Source organism: Dasypus novemcinctus, chromosome 25 (assembly GCF_030445035.2).
Source record: "Dasypus novemcinctus isolate mDasNov1 chromosome 25, mDasNov1.1.hap2, whole genome shotgun sequence".
In the NCBI taxonomy this organism is placed as follows: Eukaryota; Metazoa; Chordata; class Mammalia; order Cingulata; family Dasypodidae; genus Dasypus; species Dasypus novemcinctus.
The window spans coordinates 56,629,274-56,642,293 of NC_080697.1; the positions used below are offsets into that span (position 1 = coordinate 56,629,274).

At 41.6% G+C, this 13,020-nt stretch overlaps 1 long non-coding RNA gene across 1 annotated transcript; it reads left to right on the forward strand.

Moving 5' to 3' along the window:
• The first annotated feature begins 428 nt into the window (after positions 1–428).
• Positions 429–1,383, forward strand: LOC101419010 (uncharacterized). The gene is made up of 2 exons (XR_011647437.1): positions 429–652; positions 1,145–1,383. It is a non-coding gene; the product is annotated as an uncharacterized lncRNA (long non-coding RNA).
• The last annotated feature ends 11,637 nt before the right edge of the window (positions 1,384–13,020 follow it).

A 13,020-nucleotide genomic window follows, 5' to 3' on the forward strand; every position in this document is an offset into this window, starting at 1 on the left:
ATCTGAATCATATATTGTCTCAAAATAGAATTCCACATTCAAGTTGTTTTCTCTTATAAAATTAAAAAATGGCCCCTAGTAACCAATGTTGCTAGCGAAAAGTCCAATGCAGTTTGATAATTGCCCCTTTGTAGTCATTTTCTTTTTTTCTAGACTGTTTTAGAGGTATACACACACAAATAATTTTACTCATAAATATTTGAACAGAGGAGTGACAGGGAGGCTTATCAAGGTCCTAACAGCATCATCGCCTGTGAAAAGCAAACATGGACACCAAGCAAATAGATGCATATTTTAAGTAGAGGGAGAAACAGATCAGAGGAACATCAAAGTGACTCAGGTAACAGGAGGAAGTTGGGCTGGCCACCCCACCCTCAGGTATTGACACATTTAGGTCCTGACACACCTATAAAGGCAGGAGTGAACCTCTTGCCTCTCCACCACACTCAACCTCCTGCTCTCCTGTCCTGGTCTGACCCCCAGTGACTCTCAGCCATGAAGGTCCTCACTGTCCTCTCTGCTGTTGTCCTGTTGGCCTTCCTGACCCACGCTGAGCCCTTCAGAAAACGTGTTGAGGAGCAGCCTGAGGCCCAGGACCACGATATGGCCATCTCCTTTCTGGGGGATGAAAGGGGCACTCAAGAGGCTACAGGTGAGAGCCCAGAGGTGCCACCATGAAGCCATGATAGCATTAGGAAGTGAGGGCCTTCAAGCTAGAGACTCTTCTAGGGTTCTTGGAACACCAGAGGATTGGGTTCCAGGTGGTACAAGTGGGAGACTCAGCAGCTTCAGGGTCAGAGGCTAGACCAGATTCTTTGCATTGTTCCTTAGCACCTGCAGGTGGGGCTCAAAAGCTTGTGTGTGTGGATGGGTTAGAATGAGAGGTGAGTAATGCTGAATATGGGAGCTGTATCACAGGGGATGTGATAAACCTGTAAATGATTGATGATCCTTCATGAGCAACTCAGAGTAAGATTTATTTTGTCTATGACAAATGTGAATTCTCTCCATCCTGTTATGATTGGTGTATATTGGTTGATTAGCGGCAGACACATCACTTCTTAAAGCATCTCCCCTGGCCTTGCTCTGCCTCTTCCCCTTCCCTCCTTTCCCACTGTGCCTGACATGCCCCTTCTCTTCCCAGGCCCTCAGCAGAGAATGGACTGCTCTTGTAGATTCCTGCGCTGCCGGTTCGGGGAGCGTAACAGTGGGCCTTGTTCCGGCTTCCCTCTCCGTGTGCGGTGTTGCCGCTGAGCCGTGTCAACTGAGATGCAAAGCAGTGCAAGGTCTAGTCTGAAGATCTTGAAAAGACCGATTTTACTCTGTACACTCTGTGCTTTTTCTTACTTCTCTACCCAAAATAAAGTTAAAGTATTGGCTTCAGTTTGTTTGGCCTTTCCTCATTTGTTTGTCTGAGTTGGCATATGGCTTATCTGTGCTGTCCAGTTTTATTGTGAATTCTGTCCTGAATGGTTTACATTAAGAGGAACCTGCCTTTGCTTTCCAGTGAGCCACAATTTAAGCATCAGCCATCAATTGTAAAAAAAAAAAAGAGCAAAATGAAACTTATGGGTTAATTGGTCAGTTTGAATCTAAAGAATTCTACATGTTCATAATGCTATTCAAATGAGGGACATCACTACAAAATTTATAAAAAGGTGGTTGTTGATTCAAAGGAAAGGTAGATACAATAGATTTCCACTTTTATTAATTTAATTAGTGGGAAATCATTGATATAGATGGCTATTTTTATTTTAAGTGAATTTGTTCAGTATATGCAATTTTTATCAATGTGTATAAATGGGATAGAGCAAAGTAAAGCCTAAGTGAATCACAGCCAAAGAAAAAATGAGAAGCGCTCTAAGTAGGAATAGCTTACCAGCCTCAGGGTTTCAATTAATAAGAGAATTAATAAGAGAGGAGAGCTCAGAAGCTGGTCAATAAGGTGATCCAAATAACTAGTGAAATAGAAAGGCCCCTAGACACAAAAAGATAAATGAGTGTGTCCAATGTCCTAGAACCCTCCACCCTTTTAAAGATATTAATTCTATTAACTATAATAACCCCTACTAATTTTAATAAAATGCTAATGGGAAATATACATGTGTTTATAATACCAATGAACTAAGTCAGCTTATGGTAATGACAAGACAATTACTTGTCAATGATAAGACAAAGACTGCCAAGCAAAATTTAAAAGTACCCTATTTGTGGGAAAGGCACATTTTCAATTTTAAAAGTTAAATAAAAGGGAAGTGGCTGTGGCTCAATCAGCTGGGCTCCTGTCTATCATTTGGGAGGTCCTGGGTTCCCATCCTGAGGCCTCCTGGTGAAGGCAGCCTCGCTCACACTCTGCGGAGAGCCGCCCAGCCTGCAAACACCACGGAGAGGCTAACTCAGCAAGATGATGCAACAAAAGAAAGGCAGACAAGAAAGAACACAGAGGAGCATGCAATGAATGGACTCAGAGAGCAGACAGCCACAAAGGGGGAGGGGAAATAAGAAATAAATAAATATAGACACAGGAGAATGCATAGCAAATAGACACAGAGAGCAGACAGCACTCAAAAAGCCACAAAGGGTGGGGGGACTAAAAAAAGTTAAATAATTTAAGAGTGCCATGACATGAAAAAGAAAACATTTTTGTTACTGAAATTAATAATCTGTCCTTGGGATTTGAATCCCCTTAGAGGCACAACCAAGCACTGGAGTCAGTTATTTGACACCAAAAACTGCAACCTCATCTCACCTCCTCTTGTGTCTGGTAAGCTTACAAAACCCTAGAAATGAGAAAATTCAAGACAAAATAGAAGAAAGTTAAGTTCACTTTTGTACAGATTTGATATAAAGGTATTAATAAATTTGTTAATGTTCTTGAGTGTGTTTATCTGCCATTTAAGGTATAAGAAATTTTCAAAACAAGTCAGGTATAATAAATTCATTATCTAATATAAGTTTCTTAAGAGAATTTAAATATCAAACTTATACCAATATTTAATTCCCAAAATAAATACTTTTGGTCTTCAAAAGTAATGATTCAATATTAAACAGTGCAAATAGTGGCTAGTGTTCTTCGCTGTGCACTGATGTCCTTCCAAGATGTGAAACAAACTACAGTGAACTCCTGCCTGGTCCTTCTGCTCTCACCAGAAGCCCCTTGATCAGAGCTCCCTTCCAGGCCAGGAGCCTGGTTCTCTGCCTTTACGTTCCAATAGTCTAAGTGTCCAGTGTCCCAGAGTGACCTTTTTCCTGTTCTTTAGAGAAGCTACAATCATATCCCAGTTCCTCCATTCTATACCACCTTTTACCACATTTAATGTTTCTGAAATTCTACATGTGTCTTCTATCTACATGCAAGTGTAATGAGATAGTGTTTTTGCTTTATTTTGTTTAACTTCTATAATTATATAATACATACCATTTTAGTATGAAGGGCATACGATGATATAGTGAATATCCATTGATCACCTACATTGTGTCAGGCATGGTGCTGTCTTATAGCTGCCTATGAAACCACTCCATGTGGTAGGAAGAATGGTGATCTGGATTTGGGGGTGAGGTGATGGAGATGCAGTAAGATCTGGGCTTTCACCCTTAGGTCCATCTGCCTCCACAGCCAACAGTCTCAGGATCTACCCACCACCACCTCCAAAATATGAAAACTTCCCTATTCTTCTTGCATGTTTTTTTTAGGAGGTACTGGGGATTGAACCCAGGACCTTATACATGGGGAACAGGTACTCAACCGCTTGAGCTACATCTACTCCCCCACTTTCTACTTCTTCACCTTCCCCCTCACTTTTGACTGATGATCTTGCCATCTAAGGCTCAAGAGAAAATAAAAGTCATCAGATGGGAACTTCACAGATTTTAGGCTGTGAAAGCAATTAAATGTATCACTATTTGCCACCTTGTTCCTTCCTGGAAAGTCATATTCCTCTTCTCCAAGGCTGTTACCAACCTCTACCATCTGGTTTTGGGCCTCATCCCTTACCACAGCTCCAGGAACCTCTGGAATCAACTGATTATCCTTTATCTCCTGTATTTTCAAGCCCTTCTGTCTCCTTCTCACAATTATTTTTAAATGCATAAATCTGTTTTTCAATATATGGTTTCTTTAATCTCCCACCACCTGCAGCTATCATTCTGTCTACTAGAAAATTCAACTAATTCAGCAAAGTGGTGAGGTATGAAATCAACATACAAAAATCAGTTATGTTTCTAAACAGTAGTAAGAAACAATCTGAGGAGGAAATCAGGAAAACAAATTCCAAAAGATGGCAGCAACTCAACTGTCTATGAGTGGATGAATTCCTAAAAAAAAGTCATATGTACATATAATGAATATTATACAGTTGTACACAGAATGAAGTTCTGATGATTCCTGAAGACATCATGTTGAGTGAGATAAGCCAGGCACAAAATGAAAAATATTGGATGTTCTTATTGCTATGAAATAATGAGAATTTGCAAATTATAAAATCAGAAATTAGAATGCAGGTTATCAGGGGCCAGGGTGGGGGTAGGGAATGGGGAGTTAATGCTTAATTGGTACACAGTTTCTGTTTGGGATGATAGGAGGGTTTTGCCAATGGATGGTGGTGAAAGCAGGACAACAATCTGAATGTAATTAATACCACTGAAAGTACATTTGAAAGTGATTAACATGGGAAATCTCAGTGTATATTTGTTAAGAACATTAAAAAATTAAAGAACTGTACAACTCAAACAGTGAACCCTAATGTAAACTATGAGCTACTGTGAATAAGACAATTATAGTTATATTGTTTCAATAATCACCACAAAAATACCACACTAGCCAGACATCAATAACAATATTGTGCTTGGAGGGTGGTTTCTGTACTTCCTGCATGATTTTCTTGTAAACCTATAACTTCGGTAATGTTTGCTGATTCATACTTCCAAACTCTACTGCACTGTCATTTTAAGGTACTGCTAGAGCTTGAATTCCCTGTAGAGCAAGGGGCTATGGAGGAAAGAACATAAACTTTGGGTTTGGTTCAGAAGCCCTGAGTTCAAGTGTCAGTTCTGATTTCTACTTAATCTCCCTTTGTTAGGTCCTCATCTTTGAAATGAGTAGGTTTGCCCACAATCTTTAAGAAGATTCCTGGCTGTATTACACAGTCCAACTTCATTTGCCATTCTAACAAACCATCTTGTCCTGCCAGAAGAATCTACATATTGACATTTTAAATCATTTTGTATAATTTGCTTCTTCACATCATTTTCATAGTTGCCCTTTTGCCTCTTTTTTTTTCCAAATCCCATTCCTCTCTCAAGCTCTTGGTCTGCACATGAGTTGATGCCTTCACTATACCAAAGGTGTCATTTTATTTAAGACATGACTATCTTGGAACACTTGCTAGTTGCAACTTTTTATCAATCTGAACATATTAATGTTATGAACTGCTTGAAGTTGAAAACAGAAAACCTGGGTTTCACATATGCTCTAATAAATATTGCCTTTTTCCATTGCATACACATTTAATTCTGTCAGAATCTATATCTTTTATATGTAAAATGTAATATGGTATAAAATAGCCTGTGTGATTTCATAAAAGTGCTAATGACTGAGTAACTTCTATATGCCAGGTAGTGTTCCCAGGATATATGAAAACATTTACTTTACTAATTATGACTAATACCTATTGATTGCCATTTACCCTCCTTCCATGTTTATAATTAATTCTCACAATAACCCTAGTAAGCTAATATTATCATTAACCATTTCTTTGCAGATGGGAAAAAACTTTAGAGAAAACGCTTTAGAGACATTATCACATTACTCAAAGTCCCAAAAGATTAAGAAACACAGCTGATGCCAAATCCCTTATATTCAACCACTGAACTACACTCCCTCTTAATTTTCTGAATTCAAGAATGTTACGCCAATGTGAGAGGCCTGAATTCACATTCTCAAACATCTTGGGATCACAGCTTTTACTTTCCTCAGGTAATAGTAGCTGGGGACACTGGCAGCCCATCCACAGATGGACTACTTAGCAACATGGTGGCCAGAGGGGCTGGCCATTGGAGTCTCCAGGAGCCTGAGGTCATGAGAAGGGAGAATCTACAGAGCTATGACCAGCTGGTGGGGCCACAGGAGCCAGACACACACCAGGAAAGAAGAGGGCTGGTGCCTGTGCACACAGGTGGGTGGGTACAGGGTCAGAGACAATGGAAATGGCCGTGTTCCCAGTGATGCAGGTGGGAGCTGATGGATTGAGGAATCGAGGTATCAGCAGTGTGTGGGTAGGAGGTGGAACACACTTGTCTCTCATTGCCCAGCATCACTCTGAGGCTCTGAGGCTCCAGCAGCTCATCCAGGCCATGCTCCTGTCTTGTGTGGTGTTGGACATTCTGTCCCCAGGTCACAGCAATAGGGGTCCTGCTTCTCTCACCTGCCCCACACCTGTCTGAATATTTATCATCCATGGGGCAGGTGTGTTTGAGGTGGCTGCTGTTTCCTTCAAAACGGGACATTTTTCCAAAGTTAAACAATTATACCTGGGAATTTTCCCTTAAGATCAAAGGCCCATCCTTAAATACTACCAGTGTATAATCACACCTTTGTGACCAGGTCATCTCTACAGGAAAGGCTTTTGGGGGGAAAGTACAGACTCCTCTGAGAGGGGAGCAGCAGGTGGGATGGACAGTTCTGACTCTGCAGACAAAGTGGCTGGGAGTTCTTTTCATGCCACAAAAACACTCACACATGGATGACTCATTTTTACTAATTTAGGTGTGAAAGACACAAAACTCAGAAATCCTGAGAGAAATTTAAAAAAAAATTTATATATATATATATGCCAAACTTTCTACACGGCAAAAATAAAAAAGTCAAAAAAGAGACAATGTACTGAAAAATATTTGCAATACATAAAACAGAGAGCTCTTTCCATGAACTTAACAGCTCCTACAAATCAGTTTAAAAAACACCCACCAGGGAAGCTGTCATGGTTCAACTGACAGAGGGTCCGTCCACCACATGGGAGGTCCAGGGTTCAAACCCAGGGCTTCCTGGCCCATGTGGTTAGCTGGCCCATGTGCAGTGCTGATGAGCACAAGTAGTACCCTGCCATGCAGGGGTGTCCCCAGTGTAGGGGAACCCCTCAGGCAGGAGTGCACCCCACAAGGAGAGCCACCCTGAGCAAAGAAAGCACAGCCCTGCCAGGAGTGGTGCCACACACATGGAGGGCTGATGCAGCAAGATGATGCAACAAAAAGAAACACAGATTCCTGGTGCCACTGAGAATGCAAGGGGACACAGAAGCACACAGCAAATGGACATGGAGAGCAGACATGGTGGAGAGAAGGGGAAAGAAATGAATAAAATAAATCTTTTGAAAAGAAAAAAAAAAACCCACAATTCCATTACAAAAAGAGCTCAATAGAAAAGAAAGTTTTTTTTTCAGAGAGGATAAGTGTAAATACATCTCATTCACAACAGATAGGAACTCATTTGGGGATACCATTGAGATACAAGTTTTTACTACCAGACTGGGAAAAATGAAAAACACTTCATGACATAGGCATTCCCCAACAAACAATGACTTAAAAAACAAGGAACTGATTTTTCCTAATCAAACATTTCCCAATCTAGGGGATCCAGACACTGAGTGAAGACGCTCAACAGCAGCTCAAGGAGCCTCGATCTTGTATCTTCCTGCTGCAACATCCATCCTGAGGAGCTGTCCTCCCTGTGGTCAAAAGACAGCTACTGCAGATCCCACTGCTCCCGGGATCCACCAGAAATAAGGAGGAAACTACAAAGCAATAACTAACAAAAAGCAAGGCTACAGAATAACAAACATGCATGCTATTATCATTATTTTAAAAGGCTACCATCCCTAGTGATCACATTTTCCTGTTTAGAGCACTGTTTCCTGGTCACACTTAGCTCCAGGCAGGAGGGTTGGGAGCAGGTATCCGAGTGGCTCACGTTGCTCCTGACCAGAAGAAAGGAGGGTGGGAGCTGGCTAAAGGCAGGGCCTTCTGGACATCTTCACAGGGGGGCAGGGACCATGGGGGAGGGCTGGGGGCTTCTATAATGTTGAGTGTGCCATTGGGTCACCTCTATGGATGATAATGAAGTAGGAGCTATGAAGTGTGCAAGACATGTTCTTCAGCCCAGGAATTCTACTTCTAGGAATGTATTCCAAGGATATAGTCTCTTACATGAAAAGATATTCATGATAGTTTTGCTTATAACTGTAAAAGTTTAGAAGTAACCAAATTATATCAATTTAAGAATATTTTGTCAAGGAAAAAAGTAAATAAAGTCTACATAAGGTAGTTAATTGATGACATACACAAACACTGGAATACTATGAGTCTCTGAAAAAGAATGAGACAGCTCCATGTGCATTGATATATGGAGGAGCACAGACTCTGTGAGTAGGTGAATGAGACAATGTGCAAATATGTCATGATTGCTGACAGCAGACGTTTGCTGGAGGAGAGTAAAGGGCCAGGGGCAGGGAGAGAGGGAATGTTGAAATTTACTCCTTAATCTTTCTACCTTTGGAATTTTGTTCCCTGTCCACAAATTCATTTTATTTTTAATATAAAAACTCACATCTTAGCAGGGGTGTGCCAGTTGTTCTGATAATTCTCCAAGTTGAAAGATGATCCTGGTCAGCCTTTCACAAGACATGCCCAGTCCATATTGGCTTCTTGAAGTAAGTTTGGTCTTTTGGCCTTAGTCTGACCAGTGCTTTGCTAACATCCTACTGGCCCTGAGCTGAGTCCATTTCACTGGATGTCTGCTCAGGCCACTGTCCTCTCCACATTGACCCTAGAAGGAGCCCAACCTTCCCTTGCCTCCAAAGCCTCCTTCATGAGGTGGGAATAACTCCTGAATCCTGTGCATCTTTGGTACCATGCCACTGGGTCCAAGGCTGCACAGTGGTCTAGACTCTCAGAGATTAGCTGGGTATTTTCAAGAAAATAAGAGGCATTTGTTCCCTGAACTTATTGAGTGATAACTCTGTTTATTTATTTTTTTCAATATAAAAGGCAAATATTCAAGCAGATGGGGACCAGGAAACTATCAGGGTCCTTAATACCATTATCAACCTCAAACATACAGAAACTCACCCTGTAGATGCTATTCATGTGCCTGAAGCTGCTCACACAGAGGAACATCCAAAGAGTTTGGGGGCTGCGGCACCCGCAAGCCCCAGCCCAGGTGACTACAAGCCTTCTCTCACAGCACTGCTGACGTGAGCACTTCCTAATACAGTATAAATGCAGCCCTGGCCCCCTCCCCTCCCCAGCACTCACACCCCTCTCCCAACAGGATGCTGACCTTGGGTGATACACAGCCAAGAGGGTCCTCATCCTTCTGGCTGCCGTCCACCTGGTGGTCCTCCCGACCCAGGCTGATGTCCTCATTGAATGAACTGGTGAGGTTCTAGCCCAGGAGCAGCCAGGAGCAGACAGTCAGAGCTGGGCCATCTCCTTTGCAGACAATGAAAATCCTACTCAGAAGGCCAAAGGTGAGAGATGTCCACTCTAGAGAGAGAAATCTAGAAGGAAATGACCAGAGGTGGGCTCCAGAATCAGTCTGGAGCAGCCTGTGTCACTTTAAGTGACTTGACTTAGCCTCTCTGTGTCTTGACGTTCTCATCTACACAGTGAGCAGGGTATTCAGATGTAGTAAGGGATCTTCTTTCTCCAAAGCCTCTGGTTTCAAGACAAGAGTCTGAAAATGACTATGTTTAAGACACGGTGAAGCATATTGAGAAGTCCTTCTGGAGCAAAGCAAGTAGACTGAGTTCTAGGAAAACAGCTTTGCTCTCTCCATCAGAGGGTCCTTCAGACTCTGGAGACAGACATGAAGGTTGTGCTAAGGTGTGTGTGGGATGGGGGTAAGAGCACATAAAAATACAGAAAACCCAGAATGGGTGTCTAATCCTGCATGACCACCATTTCCTCTTTGTAGTCATTCCAGTTCTTGGGAACAGTCATTGCTACAGGCTCTAATTCCCTGGCATGGCACAGCGTTCAAGCCAGCCTGTGACTTCTCCAGAGTTTCTGTTTACCCCAGATTGACCCAGGGCTCAATGCCTGATGCTCCTACTGTTTCTTCAGGTATCAGGAAGGGCCTTGTCTGCCACTGCAGACATCCATCCTGTCGTTTGGGAGAACGTCGTGGTGGGGCCTGCAAAATTGGTCCTCTGAGCTAGACTTTGCTGCCGCTGAGAGATAAGAGTTCAAATTGGCCTTGACAAGATATAGAGCAATTATTAATATTTGCATCTTGTCCTGTTTCCTTTCCCTATCCCAAATAAAGTAGTTGCAACAAATTTTCTGAGTTTGTGAGTTTTGTTTCCTTGTGTGTGATTTTTTTTTTTAGTTTATAAGTGTATTAGTCTGGACTTGTTAGAATGCAAGTACCAGAAACTTAAGTCATACCTCTGAAACAAAACATTGACTTCAAATGATCAGAATTTCAAAGAGGAATAAGAATAGGATTCCTATTCCTAAGAATAGGTAATTTCTATGAAAGCTCATATGACATTACTGTTCTATCATTAGACTGTGGATTGAAGCAGCATAAAGAAATAAAGTCCTCTGCTGAAGGTGATCATAAGAATATTTATAAACTCCAGTATATTTTTTTTTCACTTTTTGGTGTATAACTCCATTTTTCACTTGTTATACATTCAAATTGAATGATATTTTTATAAATAGAGTATGCTATATTTAAGTCTCTTCATAACCATTAAGAAAATATTTGAAATATAGACACAGAAGGAAATGAAAAGGGACCTAACATGACTCACTACAAAAGAGCAAACAGATACAAAATTGGTTATAATGGAAGAATTGAGGGACAAAAATGGTATCACAAAAACGCCATAGCAAAAAGTCAGAAGAAAGTTATATATTATTGTTAGTCATTTTAAACATACATGGTTTAAATACTTGGGTAAAAAAGCAGTGACTGGTAGACTGGATAAAAAGGCATGAACCAACTATAAGTTGCTTATTAGTAACTCACCCTGAATTCAAAGACACAAGTATGTTGAGAATGAAATAATGGAAAGAAATATTCCATGCACATACTAATGAAAGGGGAGATGGTGTGGCTATACTAATGCCATATAAAATAGACTTTCAGTAAAAAAACTGTGACAAGAAACCAAGGAGGACATTGTATACTGGTAAAGTGGTTATTTCAACAAGATCTCTCTCTCTCTCTCTCTCTCTCTCTCTCTCTCTCTCTATATATATATATATATATATATATATACACACATATACATATGTACATTTGCACATAATTGTAAAGGCCCTAATATATGAAGGAAATATTGACAGGTTAGAAAGGAGAAATAGATGGCTCTATTGACAAAAAAGGAAATAGAAATCAAAATGATAAAGAAACCACAAAAAATGTTGATCCTCAGAAAACATCAATAAAATTGGCCAATATTTAGATAACCTGAAAAAAGTAGAAAAAAGAGAGGTCACAAATTTTAAAAATTAGAAAATCAATAGAACACTACCATGAAAAAAAGGATTATAAGAGGACACTACGATCTACCGAATGCCAACAAATTAGAAAATTTAGTTGAAATGGACAAATTCTTAGAAATACCGAACTACCTGCATTGACTCAAAAGAAACAGATCTCAACAGACAAATAACAAGTACAGGCATTGGACCAGTGATGGAAAATTGGGTAAGGGCAAATAAGCCTGGAGCACAGATGTGGCTCAAGCAGTTGAGCACCTGCCTCTCACAGCCCCCATGTTCAGTTCCCAGAAGCTCCTGAACACACAAATGAAAAAACCAACCGATGGAAGCCAATGTGGCTCACTGGTTGAGCGCTGGCTTCACATACACACAAGGTCCCCGGCCCCCCGGTAAATAAAATAAAAGAGAGAGAATAAATGAAGGTGCTGAACTCACCCCGCATCTCCCCCCAAAAAGAAAGAAAAACCCAATTACGATGGTTTCACTGGTGAATTTTACCGAACATTCCAAGAACTACCTCCACATAAATCCTGACCCCTAGGTGACCTTGGATTAGGAGGACTTGACCTCTGCTAGCTGCCTTCACCTTCCATATCTGAGCCCCTGCCCCAGCCAAGTATCTTGGAAAACAATCTATCTAGGCCAAGGACTGGCTCTCTTTACTTCTTAGAAGTTGTCCTAGAATGTTTCCAAGTTGCAATATCCACAGGCATGAGACAGTGACCTAGTGGCCACATATATTCCCAGTGAAGGGGACCCTGTTCCTAGAGAAAATGGGAGGACATACTTCCAGTACCCACTTCTGGCCAGCAGGGGGCAGCCTTGCCCTTAGGAAAGTTGACTCAAGAGGGACAGCCCTGGGCTTCCCTGAGAAGTGGTGCTTCCTCATCAATTTCTTGTCCTTGTGTCCTGAGCCTCGGCAGACCTGCAACTCCTACCTTCTTGTTTAATGAACTTACCCTGGCCAGATAACAGGGAGGTGAAGAAGGTCAACAACCACACCAGGGAGGCAAGAGTGCCTGCAACAGCAAGCAGGAGAATTGCATCCATCATCCATTTGGAATCTAAGTCTCCTCTCGATATAGAGGTGGAGTGGACATAACTATCCCAGGGTCCACAGGATGGAAGAATAGAGTGTGGACTAGAGTGGGCTCACTGATATTCTATTCTGGAAGTATTGTGATTAGTAATGGAAGAAAATGTAGCATTAATGTGGAGAAAGTGGCCATGGTAGCTGCTGAGGGTTGGGAGAGGGAAGAAGAGATGTGATGTGGGGGCATGTTCAGGATTTGGAGTTGTCCTGGGTGGTACTGCAGGGAGAGTTGCTGGACATTGTAGGCCCTGCCATGGCCCACTGGGTGGATTGGGTGAGAGTGTAAACTACAATGTAAACCTCTAGCCATGGGGTGCAGCAGCACTCCAAAATGTATTCCCCAAATGCAGTGAATGTGTCACAATGATGAAAGAGGCTGTTGATGTGGGAGGAGTGGTGTGAACGGGGTGGGTGCTATA